The sequence below is a fragment of the Acipenser ruthenus genome, chromosome 44, assembly GCF_902713425.1.
Source record: "Acipenser ruthenus chromosome 44, fAciRut3.2 maternal haplotype, whole genome shotgun sequence".
In the NCBI taxonomy this organism is placed as follows: domain Eukaryota; kingdom Metazoa; phylum Chordata; class Actinopteri; order Acipenseriformes; family Acipenseridae; genus Acipenser; species Acipenser ruthenus.
The window spans coordinates 4623343-4633302 of NC_081232.1; the positions used below are offsets into that span (position 1 = coordinate 4623343).

At 43.6% G+C, this 9960-nt stretch overlaps 42 non-coding genes and 2 pseudogenes across 42 annotated transcripts; all 44 read left to right on the forward strand.

The window, feature by feature from the left end:
- Positions 1–57: 57 nt before the first annotated feature.
- On the forward strand, positions 58–176 carry LOC131718022 (5S ribosomal RNA). Its single transcript, XR_009316916.1, has one exon. It is a non-coding gene; the product is annotated as a 5S ribosomal RNA (ribosomal RNA).
- A 114-nt stretch (positions 177–290) lies between these two features.
- Positions 291–409, forward strand: LOC131718024 (5S ribosomal RNA). The gene has a single exon (XR_009316918.1). It is a non-coding gene; the product is annotated as a 5S ribosomal RNA (ribosomal RNA).
- A 100-nt stretch (positions 410–509) lies between these two features.
- On the forward strand, positions 510–628 carry LOC131718025 (5S ribosomal RNA). The gene has a single exon (XR_009316919.1). It is a non-coding gene; the product is annotated as a 5S ribosomal RNA (ribosomal RNA).
- A 100-nt stretch (positions 629–728) lies between these two features.
- On the forward strand, positions 729–847 carry LOC131718026 (5S ribosomal RNA). The gene has a single exon (XR_009316920.1). It is a non-coding gene; the product is annotated as a 5S ribosomal RNA (ribosomal RNA).
- Positions 848–961: 114 nt separating this feature from the next.
- On the forward strand, positions 962–1080 carry LOC131718027 (5S ribosomal RNA). The gene has a single exon (XR_009316921.1). It is a non-coding gene; the product is annotated as a 5S ribosomal RNA (ribosomal RNA).
- A 100-nt stretch (positions 1081–1180) lies between these two features.
- Positions 1181–1299, forward strand: LOC131718028 (5S ribosomal RNA). Its single transcript, XR_009316922.1, has one exon. It is a non-coding gene; the product is annotated as a 5S ribosomal RNA (ribosomal RNA).
- A 114-nt stretch (positions 1300–1413) lies between these two features.
- LOC131718029 (5S ribosomal RNA) lies at positions 1414–1532 on the forward strand. Its single transcript, XR_009316923.1, has one exon. It is a non-coding gene; the product is annotated as a 5S ribosomal RNA (ribosomal RNA).
- Positions 1533–1646: 114 nt separating this feature from the next.
- LOC131718030 (5S ribosomal RNA) lies at positions 1647–1765 on the forward strand. The gene has a single exon (XR_009316924.1). It is a non-coding gene; the product is annotated as a 5S ribosomal RNA (ribosomal RNA).
- Positions 1766–1879: 114 nt separating this feature from the next.
- LOC131718031 (5S ribosomal RNA) lies at positions 1880–1998 on the forward strand. The gene has a single exon (XR_009316925.1). It is a non-coding gene; the product is annotated as a 5S ribosomal RNA (ribosomal RNA).
- A 100-nt stretch (positions 1999–2098) lies between these two features.
- On the forward strand, positions 2099–2217 carry LOC131718032 (5S ribosomal RNA). The gene has a single exon (XR_009316926.1). It is a non-coding gene; the product is annotated as a 5S ribosomal RNA (ribosomal RNA).
- A 114-nt stretch (positions 2218–2331) lies between these two features.
- LOC131718033 (5S ribosomal RNA) lies at positions 2332–2450 on the forward strand. Its single transcript, XR_009316927.1, has one exon. It is a non-coding gene; the product is annotated as a 5S ribosomal RNA (ribosomal RNA).
- Positions 2451–2564: 114 nt separating this feature from the next.
- On the forward strand, positions 2565–2683 carry LOC131718035 (5S ribosomal RNA). The gene has a single exon (XR_009316929.1). It is a non-coding gene; the product is annotated as a 5S ribosomal RNA (ribosomal RNA).
- A 114-nt stretch (positions 2684–2797) lies between these two features.
- LOC131718036 (5S ribosomal RNA) lies at positions 2798–2916 on the forward strand. The gene has a single exon (XR_009316930.1). It is a non-coding gene; the product is annotated as a 5S ribosomal RNA (ribosomal RNA).
- A 100-nt stretch (positions 2917–3016) lies between these two features.
- LOC131718037 (5S ribosomal RNA) lies at positions 3017–3135 on the forward strand. The gene has a single exon (XR_009316931.1). It is a non-coding gene; the product is annotated as a 5S ribosomal RNA (ribosomal RNA).
- A 114-nt stretch (positions 3136–3249) lies between these two features.
- LOC131713384 (5S ribosomal RNA) lies at positions 3250–3368 on the forward strand (annotated as a pseudogene).
- A 114-nt stretch (positions 3369–3482) lies between these two features.
- LOC131718038 (5S ribosomal RNA) lies at positions 3483–3601 on the forward strand. Its single transcript, XR_009316932.1, has one exon. It is a non-coding gene; the product is annotated as a 5S ribosomal RNA (ribosomal RNA).
- Positions 3602–3715: 114 nt separating this feature from the next.
- On the forward strand, positions 3716–3834 carry LOC131718039 (5S ribosomal RNA). The gene has a single exon (XR_009316933.1). It is a non-coding gene; the product is annotated as a 5S ribosomal RNA (ribosomal RNA).
- Positions 3835–3934: 100 nt separating this feature from the next.
- LOC131718040 (5S ribosomal RNA) lies at positions 3935–4053 on the forward strand. Its single transcript, XR_009316934.1, has one exon. It is a non-coding gene; the product is annotated as a 5S ribosomal RNA (ribosomal RNA).
- Positions 4054–4167: 114 nt separating this feature from the next.
- On the forward strand, positions 4168–4286 carry LOC131718041 (5S ribosomal RNA). Its single transcript, XR_009316935.1, has one exon. It is a non-coding gene; the product is annotated as a 5S ribosomal RNA (ribosomal RNA).
- Positions 4287–4400: 114 nt separating this feature from the next.
- On the forward strand, positions 4401–4519 carry LOC131718042 (5S ribosomal RNA). The gene has a single exon (XR_009316936.1). It is a non-coding gene; the product is annotated as a 5S ribosomal RNA (ribosomal RNA).
- A 114-nt stretch (positions 4520–4633) lies between these two features.
- LOC131718043 (5S ribosomal RNA) lies at positions 4634–4752 on the forward strand. Its single transcript, XR_009316937.1, has one exon. It is a non-coding gene; the product is annotated as a 5S ribosomal RNA (ribosomal RNA).
- Positions 4753–4866: 114 nt separating this feature from the next.
- LOC131718044 (5S ribosomal RNA) lies at positions 4867–4985 on the forward strand. The gene has a single exon (XR_009316938.1). It is a non-coding gene; the product is annotated as a 5S ribosomal RNA (ribosomal RNA).
- A 100-nt stretch (positions 4986–5085) lies between these two features.
- LOC131718046 (5S ribosomal RNA) lies at positions 5086–5204 on the forward strand. Its single transcript, XR_009316940.1, has one exon. It is a non-coding gene; the product is annotated as a 5S ribosomal RNA (ribosomal RNA).
- Positions 5205–5318: 114 nt separating this feature from the next.
- LOC131718047 (5S ribosomal RNA) lies at positions 5319–5437 on the forward strand. The gene has a single exon (XR_009316941.1). It is a non-coding gene; the product is annotated as a 5S ribosomal RNA (ribosomal RNA).
- A 100-nt stretch (positions 5438–5537) lies between these two features.
- Positions 5538–5656, forward strand: LOC131712991 (5S ribosomal RNA). The gene has a single exon (XR_009314878.1). It is a non-coding gene; the product is annotated as a 5S ribosomal RNA (ribosomal RNA).
- Positions 5657–5770: 114 nt separating this feature from the next.
- LOC131710236 (5S ribosomal RNA) lies at positions 5771–5889 on the forward strand. The gene has a single exon (XR_009312107.1). It is a non-coding gene; the product is annotated as a 5S ribosomal RNA (ribosomal RNA).
- Positions 5890–5989: 100 nt separating this feature from the next.
- LOC131710902 (5S ribosomal RNA) lies at positions 5990–6108 on the forward strand. The gene has a single exon (XR_009312785.1). It is a non-coding gene; the product is annotated as a 5S ribosomal RNA (ribosomal RNA).
- Positions 6109–6222: 114 nt separating this feature from the next.
- On the forward strand, positions 6223–6341 carry LOC131718048 (5S ribosomal RNA). Its single transcript, XR_009316942.1, has one exon. It is a non-coding gene; the product is annotated as a 5S ribosomal RNA (ribosomal RNA).
- Positions 6342–6455: 114 nt separating this feature from the next.
- LOC131718049 (5S ribosomal RNA) lies at positions 6456–6574 on the forward strand. The gene has a single exon (XR_009316943.1). It is a non-coding gene; the product is annotated as a 5S ribosomal RNA (ribosomal RNA).
- Positions 6575–6674: 100 nt separating this feature from the next.
- On the forward strand, positions 6675–6793 carry LOC131711503 (5S ribosomal RNA). Its single transcript, XR_009313389.1, has one exon. It is a non-coding gene; the product is annotated as a 5S ribosomal RNA (ribosomal RNA).
- Positions 6794–6893: 100 nt separating this feature from the next.
- LOC131712992 (5S ribosomal RNA) lies at positions 6894–7012 on the forward strand. The gene has a single exon (XR_009314879.1). It is a non-coding gene; the product is annotated as a 5S ribosomal RNA (ribosomal RNA).
- A 114-nt stretch (positions 7013–7126) lies between these two features.
- Positions 7127–7245, forward strand: LOC131718050 (5S ribosomal RNA). Its single transcript, XR_009316944.1, has one exon. It is a non-coding gene; the product is annotated as a 5S ribosomal RNA (ribosomal RNA).
- A 100-nt stretch (positions 7246–7345) lies between these two features.
- On the forward strand, positions 7346–7464 carry LOC131711903 (5S ribosomal RNA). Its single transcript, XR_009313792.1, has one exon. It is a non-coding gene; the product is annotated as a 5S ribosomal RNA (ribosomal RNA).
- A 100-nt stretch (positions 7465–7564) lies between these two features.
- Positions 7565–7683, forward strand: LOC131718051 (5S ribosomal RNA). The gene has a single exon (XR_009316945.1). It is a non-coding gene; the product is annotated as a 5S ribosomal RNA (ribosomal RNA).
- Positions 7684–7783: 100 nt separating this feature from the next.
- Positions 7784–7902, forward strand: LOC131718052 (5S ribosomal RNA). The gene has a single exon (XR_009316946.1). It is a non-coding gene; the product is annotated as a 5S ribosomal RNA (ribosomal RNA).
- A 114-nt stretch (positions 7903–8016) lies between these two features.
- LOC131710147 (5S ribosomal RNA) lies at positions 8017–8135 on the forward strand. Its single transcript, XR_009312016.1, has one exon. It is a non-coding gene; the product is annotated as a 5S ribosomal RNA (ribosomal RNA).
- A 114-nt stretch (positions 8136–8249) lies between these two features.
- On the forward strand, positions 8250–8368 carry LOC131718053 (5S ribosomal RNA). Its single transcript, XR_009316947.1, has one exon. It is a non-coding gene; the product is annotated as a 5S ribosomal RNA (ribosomal RNA).
- A 100-nt stretch (positions 8369–8468) lies between these two features.
- Positions 8469–8587, forward strand: LOC131710472 (5S ribosomal RNA). The gene has a single exon (XR_009312344.1). It is a non-coding gene; the product is annotated as a 5S ribosomal RNA (ribosomal RNA).
- A 114-nt stretch (positions 8588–8701) lies between these two features.
- On the forward strand, positions 8702–8820 carry LOC131718054 (5S ribosomal RNA). The gene has a single exon (XR_009316948.1). It is a non-coding gene; the product is annotated as a 5S ribosomal RNA (ribosomal RNA).
- Positions 8821–8934: 114 nt separating this feature from the next.
- Positions 8935–9053, forward strand: LOC131718055 (5S ribosomal RNA). The gene has a single exon (XR_009316949.1). It is a non-coding gene; the product is annotated as a 5S ribosomal RNA (ribosomal RNA).
- A 100-nt stretch (positions 9054–9153) lies between these two features.
- LOC131720675 (5S ribosomal RNA) lies at positions 9154–9272 on the forward strand. Its single transcript, XR_009319572.1, has one exon. It is a non-coding gene; the product is annotated as a 5S ribosomal RNA (ribosomal RNA).
- A 100-nt stretch (positions 9273–9372) lies between these two features.
- On the forward strand, positions 9373–9491 carry LOC131718057 (5S ribosomal RNA). The gene has a single exon (XR_009316951.1). It is a non-coding gene; the product is annotated as a 5S ribosomal RNA (ribosomal RNA).
- Positions 9492–9605: 114 nt separating this feature from the next.
- LOC131718058 (5S ribosomal RNA) lies at positions 9606–9724 on the forward strand. The gene has a single exon (XR_009316952.1). It is a non-coding gene; the product is annotated as a 5S ribosomal RNA (ribosomal RNA).
- Positions 9725–9824: 100 nt separating this feature from the next.
- LOC131716159 (5S ribosomal RNA) lies at positions 9825–9933 on the forward strand (annotated as a pseudogene).
- The last annotated feature ends 27 nt before the right edge of the window (positions 9934–9960 follow it).

Sequence of the window (9960 nt, forward strand, 5' to 3'; positions counted from 1 at the left end):
TGGAGGAATCACCCCCAGCTCACTAAACATAAAAGTCATGAAAGCAGGAATGCAATCGCCTGCGGCCACACCACCTTGAATAAGCCTGATCTCGTCTGATCTCAGAAGCTAAGCAATGTTGGGCTTGGTTAGTACTTGGATGGGAGACCACCTGGGAATATCAAGTGCTGCAGGCATTACATTTTTGTAATTACATTTTACAATTGAAATGTGTGGAGGACAAAAGGAAATTTTGGAGGAATCACCCCCAGCTCACTAAACATAAAAGTCATGAAAGCAGAAATGCAATCGCCTGCGGCCACACCACCTTGAATAAGCCTGATCTCGTCTGATCTCAGAAGCTAAGCAATGTTGGGCTTGGTTAGTACTTGGATGGGAGACCACCTGGGAATATCAAGTGCTGCAGGCATTACATTTTACAATTGAAATGTGTGGAGGACAAAAGGAAATTTTGGAGGAATCACCCCCAGCTCACTAAACATAAAAGTCATGAAAGCAGAAATGCAATCGCCTGCGGCCACACCACCTTGAATAAGCCTGATCTCGTCTGATCTCAGAAGCTAAGCAATGTTGGGCTTGGTTAGTACTTGGATGGGAGACCACCTGGGAATATCAAGTGCTGCAGGCATTACATTTTACAATTGAAATGTGTGGAGGACAAAAGGAAATTTTGGAGGAATCACCCCCAGCTCACTAAACATAAAAGTCATGAAAGCAGAAATGCAATCGCCTGCGGCCACACCACCTTGAATAAGCCTGATCTCGTCTGATCTCAGAAGCTAAGCAATGTTGGGCTTGGTTAGTACTTGGATGGGAGACCACCTGGGAATATCAAGTGCTGCAGGCATTACATTTTAGTAATTACATTTTACAATTGAAATGTGTGGAGGACAAAAGGAAATTTTGGAGGAATCACCCCCAGCTCACTAAACATAAAAGTCATGAAAGCAGAAATGCAATCGCCTGCGGCCACACCACCTTGAATAAGCCTGATCTCGTCTGATCTCAGAAGCTAAGCAATGTTGGGCTTGGTTAGTACTTGGATGGGAGACCACCTGGGAATATCAAGTGCTGCAGGCATTACATTTTACAATTGAAATGTGTGGAGGACAAAAGGAAATTTTGGAGGAATCACCCCCAGCTCACTAAACATAAAAGTCATGAAAGCAGAAATGCAATCGCCTGCGGCCACACCACCTTGAATAAGCCTGATCTCGTCTGATCTCAGAAGCTAAGCAATGTTGGGCTTGGTTAGTACTTGGATGGGAGACCACCTGGGAATATCAAGTGCTGCAGGCATTACATTTTAGTAATTACATTTTACAATTGAAATGTGTGGAGGACAAAAGGAAATTTTGGAGGAATCACCCCCAGCTCACTAAACATAAAAGTCATGAAAGCAGAAATGCAATCGCCTGCGGCCACACCACCTTGAATAAGCCTGATCTCGTCTGATCTCAGAAGCTAAGCAATGTTGGGCTTGGTTAGTACTTGGATGGGAGACCACCTGGGAATATCAAGTGCTGCAGGCATTACATTTTTGTAATTACATTTTACAATTGAAATGTGTGGAGGACAAAAGGAAATTTTGGAGGAATCACCCCCAGCTCACTAAACATAAAAGTCATGAAAGCAGAAATGCAATCGCCTGCGGCCACACCACCTTGAATAAGCCTGATCTCGTCTGATCTCAGAAGCTAAGCAATGTTGGGCTTGGTTAGTACTTGGATGGGAGACCACCTGGGAATATCAAGTGCTGCAGGCATTACATTTTTGTAATTACATTTTACAATTGAAATGTGTGGAGGACAAAAGGAAATTTTGGAGGAATCACCCCCAGCTCACTAAACATAAAAGTCATGAAAGCAGAAATGCAATCGCCTGCGGCCACACCACCTTGAATAAGCCTGATCTCGTCTGATCTCAGAAGCTAAGCAATGTTGGGCTTGGTTAGTACTTGGATGGGAGACCACCTGGGAATATCAAGTGCTGCAGGCATTACATTTTACAATTGAAATGTGTGGAGGACAAAAGGAAATTTTGGAGGAATCACCCCCAGCTCACTAAACATAAAAGTCATGAAAGCAGAAATGCAATCGCCTGCGGCCACACCACCTTGAATAAGCCTGATCTCGTCTGATCTCAGAAGCTAAGCAATGTTGGGCTTGGTTAGTACTTGGATGGGAGACCACCTGGGAATATCAAGTGCTGCAGGCATTACATTTTTGTAATTACATTTTACAATTGAAATGTGTGGAGGACAAAAGGAAATTTTGGAGGAATCACCCCCAGCTCACTAAACATAAAAGTCATGAAAGCAGAACAGCAATCGCCTGCGGCCACACCACCTTGAATAAGCCTGATCTCGTCTGATCTCAGAAGCTAAGCAATGTTGGGCTTGGTTAGTACTTGGATGGGAGACCACCTGGGAATATCAAGTGCTGCAGGCATTACATTTTTGTAATTACATTTTACAATTGAAATGTGTGGAGGACAAAAGGAAATTTTGGAGGAATCACCCCCAGCTCACTAAACATAAAAGTCATGAAAGCAGAAATGCAATCGCCTGCGGCCACACCACCTTGAATAAGCCTGATCTCGTCTGATCTCAGAAGCTAAGCAATGTTGGGCTTGGTTAGTACTTGGATGGGAGACCACCTGGGAATATCAAGTGCTGCAGGCATTACATTTTTGTAATTACATTTTACAATTGAAATATGTGGAGGACAAAAGGAAATTTTGGAGGAATCACCCCCAGCTCACTAAACATAAAAGTCATGAAAGCAGAAATGCAATCGCCTGCGGCCACACCACCTTGAATAAGCCTGATCTCGTCTGATCTCAGAAGCTAAGCAATGTTGGGCTTGGTTAGTACTTGGATGGGAGACCACCTGGGAATATCAAGTGCTGCAGGCATTACATTTTACAATTGAAATGTGTGGAGGACAAAAGGAAATTTTGGAGGAATCACCCCCAGCTCACTAAACATAAAAGTCATGAAAGCAGAAATGCAATCGCCTGCGGCCACACCACCTTGAATAAGCCTGATCTCGTCTGATCTCAGAAGCTAAGCAATGTTGGGCTTGGTTAGTACTTGGATGGGAGACCACCTGGGAATATCAAGTGCTGCAGGCATTACATTTTTGTAATTACATTTTACAATTGAAATGTGTGGAGGACAAAAGGAAATTTTGGAGGAATCACCCCCAGCTCACTAAACATAAAAGTCATGAAAGCAGAAATGCAATCGCCTGCGGCCACACCACCTTGAATAAGCCTGATCTCGCCTGATCTCAGAAGCTAAGCAATGTTGGGCTTGGTTAGTACTTGGATAGGAGACCACCTGGGAATATCAAGTGCTGCAGGCATTACATTTTTGTAATTACATTTTACAATTGAAATGTGTGGAGGACAAAAGGAAATTTTGGAGGAATCACCCCCAGCTCACTAAACATAAAAGTCATGAAAGCAGAAATGGAATCGCCTGCGGCCACACCACCTTGAATAAGCCTGATCTCGTCTGATCTCAGAAGCTAAGCAATGTTGGGCTTGGTTAGTACTTGGATGGGAGACCACCTGGGAATATCAAGTGCTGCAGGCATTACATTTTTGTAATTACATTTTACAATTGAAATGTGTGGAGGACAAAAGGAAATTTTGGAGGAATCACCCCCAGCTCACTAAACATAAAAGTCATGAAAGCAGAAATGCAATCGCCTGCGGCCACACCACCTTGAATAAGCCTGATCTCGTCTGATCTCAGAAGCTAAGCAATGTTGGGCTTGGTTAGTACTTGGATGGGAGACCACCTGGGAATATCAAGTGCTGCAGGCATTACATTTTACAATTGAAATGTGTGGAGGACAAAAGGAAATTTTGGAGGAATCACCCCCAGCTCACTAAACATAAAAGTCATGAAAGCAGAAAAGCAATCGCCTGCGGCCACACCACCTTGAATAAGCCTGATCTCGTCTGATCTCAGAAGCTAAGCAATGTTGGGCTTGGTTAGTACTTGGATGGGAGACCACCTGGGAATATCAAGTGCTGCAGGCATTACATTTTTGTAATTACATTTTACAATTGAAATGTGTGGAGGACAAAAGGAAATTTTGGAGGAATCACCCCCAGCTCACTAAACATAAAAGTCATGAAAGCAGAAATGCAATCGCCTGCGGCCACACCACCTTGAATAAGCCTGATCTCGTCTGATCTCAGAAGCTAAGCAATGTTGGGCTTGGTTAGTACTTGGATGGGAGACCACCTGGGAATATCAAGTGCTGCAGGCATTACATTTTTGTAATTACATTTTACAATTGAAATGTGTGGAGGACAAAAGGAAATTTTGGAGGAATCACCCCCAGCTCACTAAACATAAAAGTCATGAAAGCAGAAATGCAATCGCCTGCGGCCACACCACCTTGAATAAGCCTGATCTCGTCTGATCTCAGAAGCTAAGCAATGTTGGGCTTGGTTAGTACTTGGATGGGAGACCACCTGGGAATATCAAGTGCTGCAGGCATTACATTTTTGTAATTACATTTTACAATTGAAATGTGTGGAGGACAAAAGGAAATTTTGGAGGAATCACCCCCAGCTCACTAAACATAAAAGTCATGAAAGCAGAAATGCAATCGCCTGCGGCCACACCACCTTGAATAAGCCTGATCTCGTCTGATCTCAGAAGCTAAGCAATGTTGGGCTTGGTTAGTACTTGGATGGGAGACCACCTGGGAATATCAAGTGCTGCAGGCATTACATTTTTGTAATTACATTTTACAATTGAAATGTGTGGAGGACAAAAGGAAATTTTGGAGGAATCACCCCCAGCTCACTAAACATAAAAGTCATGAAAGCAGAAATGCAATCGCCTGCGGCCACACCACCTTGAATAAGCCTGATCTCGTCTGATCTCAGAAGCTAAGCAATGTTGGGCTTGGTTAGTACTTGGATGGGAGACCACCTGGGAATATCAAGTGCTGCAGGCATTACATTTTACAATTGAAATGTGTGGAGGACAAAAGGAAATTTTGGAGGAATCACCCCCAGCTCACTAAACATAAAAGTCATGAAAGCAGAAATGCAATCGCCTGCGGCCACACCACCTTGAATAAGCCTGATCTCGTCTGATCTCAGAAGCTAAGCAATGTTGGGCTTGGTTAGTACTTGGATGGGAGACCACCTGGGAATATCAAGTGCTGCAGGCATTACATTTTTGTAATTACATTTTACAATTGAAATGTGTGGAGGACAAAAGGAAATTTTGGAGGAATCACCCCCAGCTCACTAAACATAAAAGTCATGAAAGCAGAAATGCAATCGCCTGCGGCCACACCACCTTGAATAAGCCTGATCTCGTCTGATCTCAGAAGCTAAGCAATGTTGGGCTTGGTTAGTACTTGGATGGGAGACCACCTGGGAATATCAAGTGCTGCAGGCATTACATTTTACAATTGAAATGTGTGGAGGACAAAAGGAAATTTTGGAGGAATCACCCCCAGCTCACTAAACATAAAAGTCATGAAAGCAGAAATGCAATCGCCTGCGGCCACACCACCTTGAATAAGCCTGATCTCGTCTGATCTCAGAAGCTAAGCAATGTTGGGCTTGGTTAGTACTTGGATGGGAGACCACCTGGGAATATCAACTGCTGCAGGCATTACATTTTTGTAATTACATTTTACAATTGAAATGTGTGGAGGACAAAAGGAAATTTTGGAGGAATCACCCCCAGCTCACTAAACATAAAAGTCATGAAAGCAGAAATACAGTCGCTTGCGGCCACACCACCTTGAATAAGCCTGATCTCGTCTGATCTCAGAAGCTAAGCAATGTTGGGCTTGGTTAGTACTTGGATGGGAGACCACCTGGGAATATCAAGTGCTGCAGGCATTACATTTTACAATTGAAATGTGTGGAGGACAAAAGGAAATTTTGGAGGAATCACCCCCAGCTCACTAAACATAAAAGTCATGAAAGCAGAAATGCAATCGCCTGCGGCCACACCACCTTGAATAAGCCTGATTTCGTCTGATCTCAGAAGCTAAGCAATGTTGGGCTTGGTTAGTACTTGGATGGGAGACCACCTGGGAATATCAAGTGCTGCAGGCATTACATTTTTGTAATTACATTTTACAATTGAAATGTGTGGAGGACAAAAGGAAATTTTGGAGGAATCACCCCCAGCTCACTAAACATAAAAGTCATGAAAGCAGAAATGCAATCGCCTGCGGCCACACCACCTTGAATAAGCCTGATCTCGTCTGATCTCAGAAGCTAAGCAATGTTGGGCTTGGTTAGTACTTGGATGGGAGACCACCTGGGAATATCAAGTGCTGCAGGCATTACATTTTTGTAATTACATTTTACAATTGAAATGTATGGAGGACAAAAGGAAATTTTGGAGGAATCACCCCCAGCTCACTAAACATAAAAGTCATGAAAGCAGAAATGCAATCGCCTGCGGCCACACCACCTTGAATAAGCCTGATCTCGTCTGATCTCAGAAGCTAAGCAATGTTGGGCTTGGTTAGTACTTGGATGGGAGACCACCTGGGAATATCAAGTGCTGCAGGCATTACATTTTACAATAGAAATGTGTGGAGGACAAAAGGAAATTTTGGAGGAATCACCCCCAGCTCACTAAACATAAAAGTCATGAAAGCAGAAATGCAATCGCCTGCGGCCACACCACCTTGAATAAGCCTGATCTCGTCTGATCTCAGAAGCTAAGCAATGTTGGTCTTGGTTAGTACTTGGATGGGAGACCACCTGGGAATATCAAGTGCTGCAGGCATTACATTTTATAATAGAAATGTGTGGAGGACAAAAGGAAATTTTGGAGGAATCACCCCCAGCTCACTAAACATAAAAGTCATGAAAGCAGAAATGCAATCGCCTGCGGCCACACCACCTTGAATAAGCCTGATCTCGTCTGATCTCAGAAGCTAAGCAATGTTGGGCTTGGTTAGTACTTGGATGGGAGACCACCTGGGAATATCAACTGCTGCAGGCATTACATTTTGGTAATTACATTTTACAATTGAAATGTGTGGAGGACAAAAGGAAATTTTGGAGGAATCACCCCCAGCTCACTAAACATAAAAGTCATGAAAGCAGAAATGCAATCGCCTGCGGCCACACCACCTTGAATAAGCCTGATCTCGTCTGATCTCAGAAGCTAAGCAATGTTGGGCTTGGTTAGTACTTGGATGGGAGACCACCTGGGAATATCAAGTGCTGCAGGCATTACATTTTACAATTGAAATGTGTGGAGGACAAAAGGAAATTTTGGAGGAATCACCCCCAGCTCACTAAACATAAAAGTCATGAAAGCAGAAATGCAATCGCCTGCAGCCACACCACCTTAAATAAGCCTGATCTCGTCTGATCTCAGAAGCTAAGCAATGTTGGGCTTGGTTAGTACTTGGATGGGAGACCACCTGGGAATATCAAGTGCTGCAGGCATTACATTTTACAATTGAAATGTGTGGAGGACAAAAGGAAATTTTGGAGGAATCACCCCCAGCTCACTAAACATAAAAGTCATGAAAGCAGAAATGCAATCGCCTGCGGCCACACCACCTTGAATAAGCCTGATCTCGTCTGATCTCAGAAGCTAAGCAATGTTGGGCTTGGTTAGTACTTGGATGGGAGACCACCTGGGAATATCAAGTGCTGCAGGCATTACATTTTACAATTGAAATGTGTGGAGGACAAAAGGAAATTTTGGAGGAATCACCCCCAGCTCACTAAACATAAAAGTCATGAAAGCAGAAATGCAATCGCCTGCGGCCACACCACCTTGAATAAGCCTGATCTCGTCTGATCTCAGAAGCTAAGCAATGTTGGGCTTGGTTAGTACTTGGATGGGAGACCACCTGGGAATATCAAGTGCTGCAGGCATTACATTTTTGTAATTACATTTTACAATTGAAATGTGTGGAGGACAAAAGGAAATTTTGGAGGAATCACCCCCAGCTCACTAAACATAAAAGTCATGAAAGCAGAAACGCAATCGCCTGTGGCCACACCACCTTGAATAAGCCTGATCTCGTCTGATCTCAGAAGCTAAGCAATGTTGGGCTTGGTTAGTACTTGGATGGGAGACCACCTGGGAATATCAAGTGCTGCAGGCATTACATTTTTGTAATTACATTTTACAATTGAAATGTGTGGAGGACAAAAGGAAATTTTGGAGGAATCACCCCCAGCTCACTAAACATAAAAGTCATGAATGCAGAAATGCAATCGCCTGCGGCCACACCACCTTGAATAAGCCTGATCTCGTCTGATCTCAGAAGCTAAGCAATGTTGGGCTTGGTTAGTACTTGGATGGGAGACCACCTGGGAATATCAAGTGCTGCAGGCATTACATTTTACAATTGAAATGTGTGGAGGACAAAAGGAAATTTTGGAGGAATCACCCCCAGCTCACTAAACATAAAAGTCATGAAAGCAGAAATGCAATCGCCTGCGGCCACACCACCTTGAATAAGCCTGATCTCGTCTGATCTCAGAAGCTAAGCAATGTTGGGCTTGGTTAGTACTTGGATGGGATACCACCTGGGAATATCAAGTGCTGCAGGCATTACATTTTTGTAATTACATTTTACAATTGAAATGTGTGGAGGACAAAAGGAAATTTTGGAGGAATCACCCCCAGCTCACTAAACATAAAAGTCATGAAAGCAGAAACGCAATCGCCTGCGGCCACACCACCTTGAATAAGCCTGATCTCGTCTGATCTCAGAAGCTAAGCAATGTTGGGCTTGGTTAGTACTTGGATGGGAGACCACCTGGGAATATCAAGTGCTGCAGGCATTACATTTTTGTAATTACATTTTACAATTGAAATGTGTGGAGGACAAAAGGAAATTTTGGAGGAATCACCCCCAGCTCACTAAACATAAAAGTCATGAAAGCAGAAATGCAATCGCCTGCGGCCACACCACCTTGAATAAGCCTGATCTCGTCTGATCTCAGAAGCTAAGCAATGTTGGGCTTGGTTAGTACTTGGATGGGAGACCACCTGGGAATATCAAGTGCTGCAGGCATTACATTTTACAATTGAAATGTGTGGAGGACAAAAGGAAATTTTGGAGGAATCACCCCCAGCTCACTAAACATAAAAGTCATGAAAGCAGAAATGCAATCGCCTGCAGCCACACCACCTTGAATAAGCCTGATCTCGTCTGATCTCAGAAGCTAAGCAATGTTGGGCTTGGTTAGTACTTGGATGGGAGACCACCTGGGAATATCAAGTGCTGCAGGCATTACATTTTACAATTGAAATGTGTGGAGGACAAAAGGAAATTTTGGAGGAATCACCCCCAGCTCACTAAACATAAAAGTCATGAAAGCAGAAATGCAATCGCCTGCGGCCACACCACCTTGAATAAGCCTGATCTCGTCTGATCTCAGAAGCTAAGCAATGTTGGGCTTGGTTAGTACTTGGATGGGAGACCACCTGGGAATATCAAGTGCTGCAGGCATTACATTTTTGTAATTACATTTTACAATTGAAATGTGTGGAGGACAAAAAGAAATTTTGGAGGAATCACCCCCAGCTCACTAAACATAAAAGTCATGAAAGCAGAAATGCAATCGCCTGCGGCCACACCACCTTGAATAAGCCTGATCTCGTCTGATCTCAGAAGCTAAGCAATGTTGGGCTTGGTTAGTACTTGGATGGGAGACCACCTGGGAATATCAAGTGCTGCAGGCATTACATTTTACAATTGAAATGTGTGGAGGACAAAAGGAAATTTTGGAGGAATCACCCCCAGCTCACTAAACATAAAAGTCATGAAAGCAGAAATGCAATCGCCTGCGGCCACACCACCTTGAATAAGCCTGATCTCAGAAGCTAAGCAATGTTGTGCTTGGTTAGTACTTGGATGGGAGACCACCTGGGAATATCAAGTGCTGCAGGCATTACATTTTTGTAATTACATTTTACAA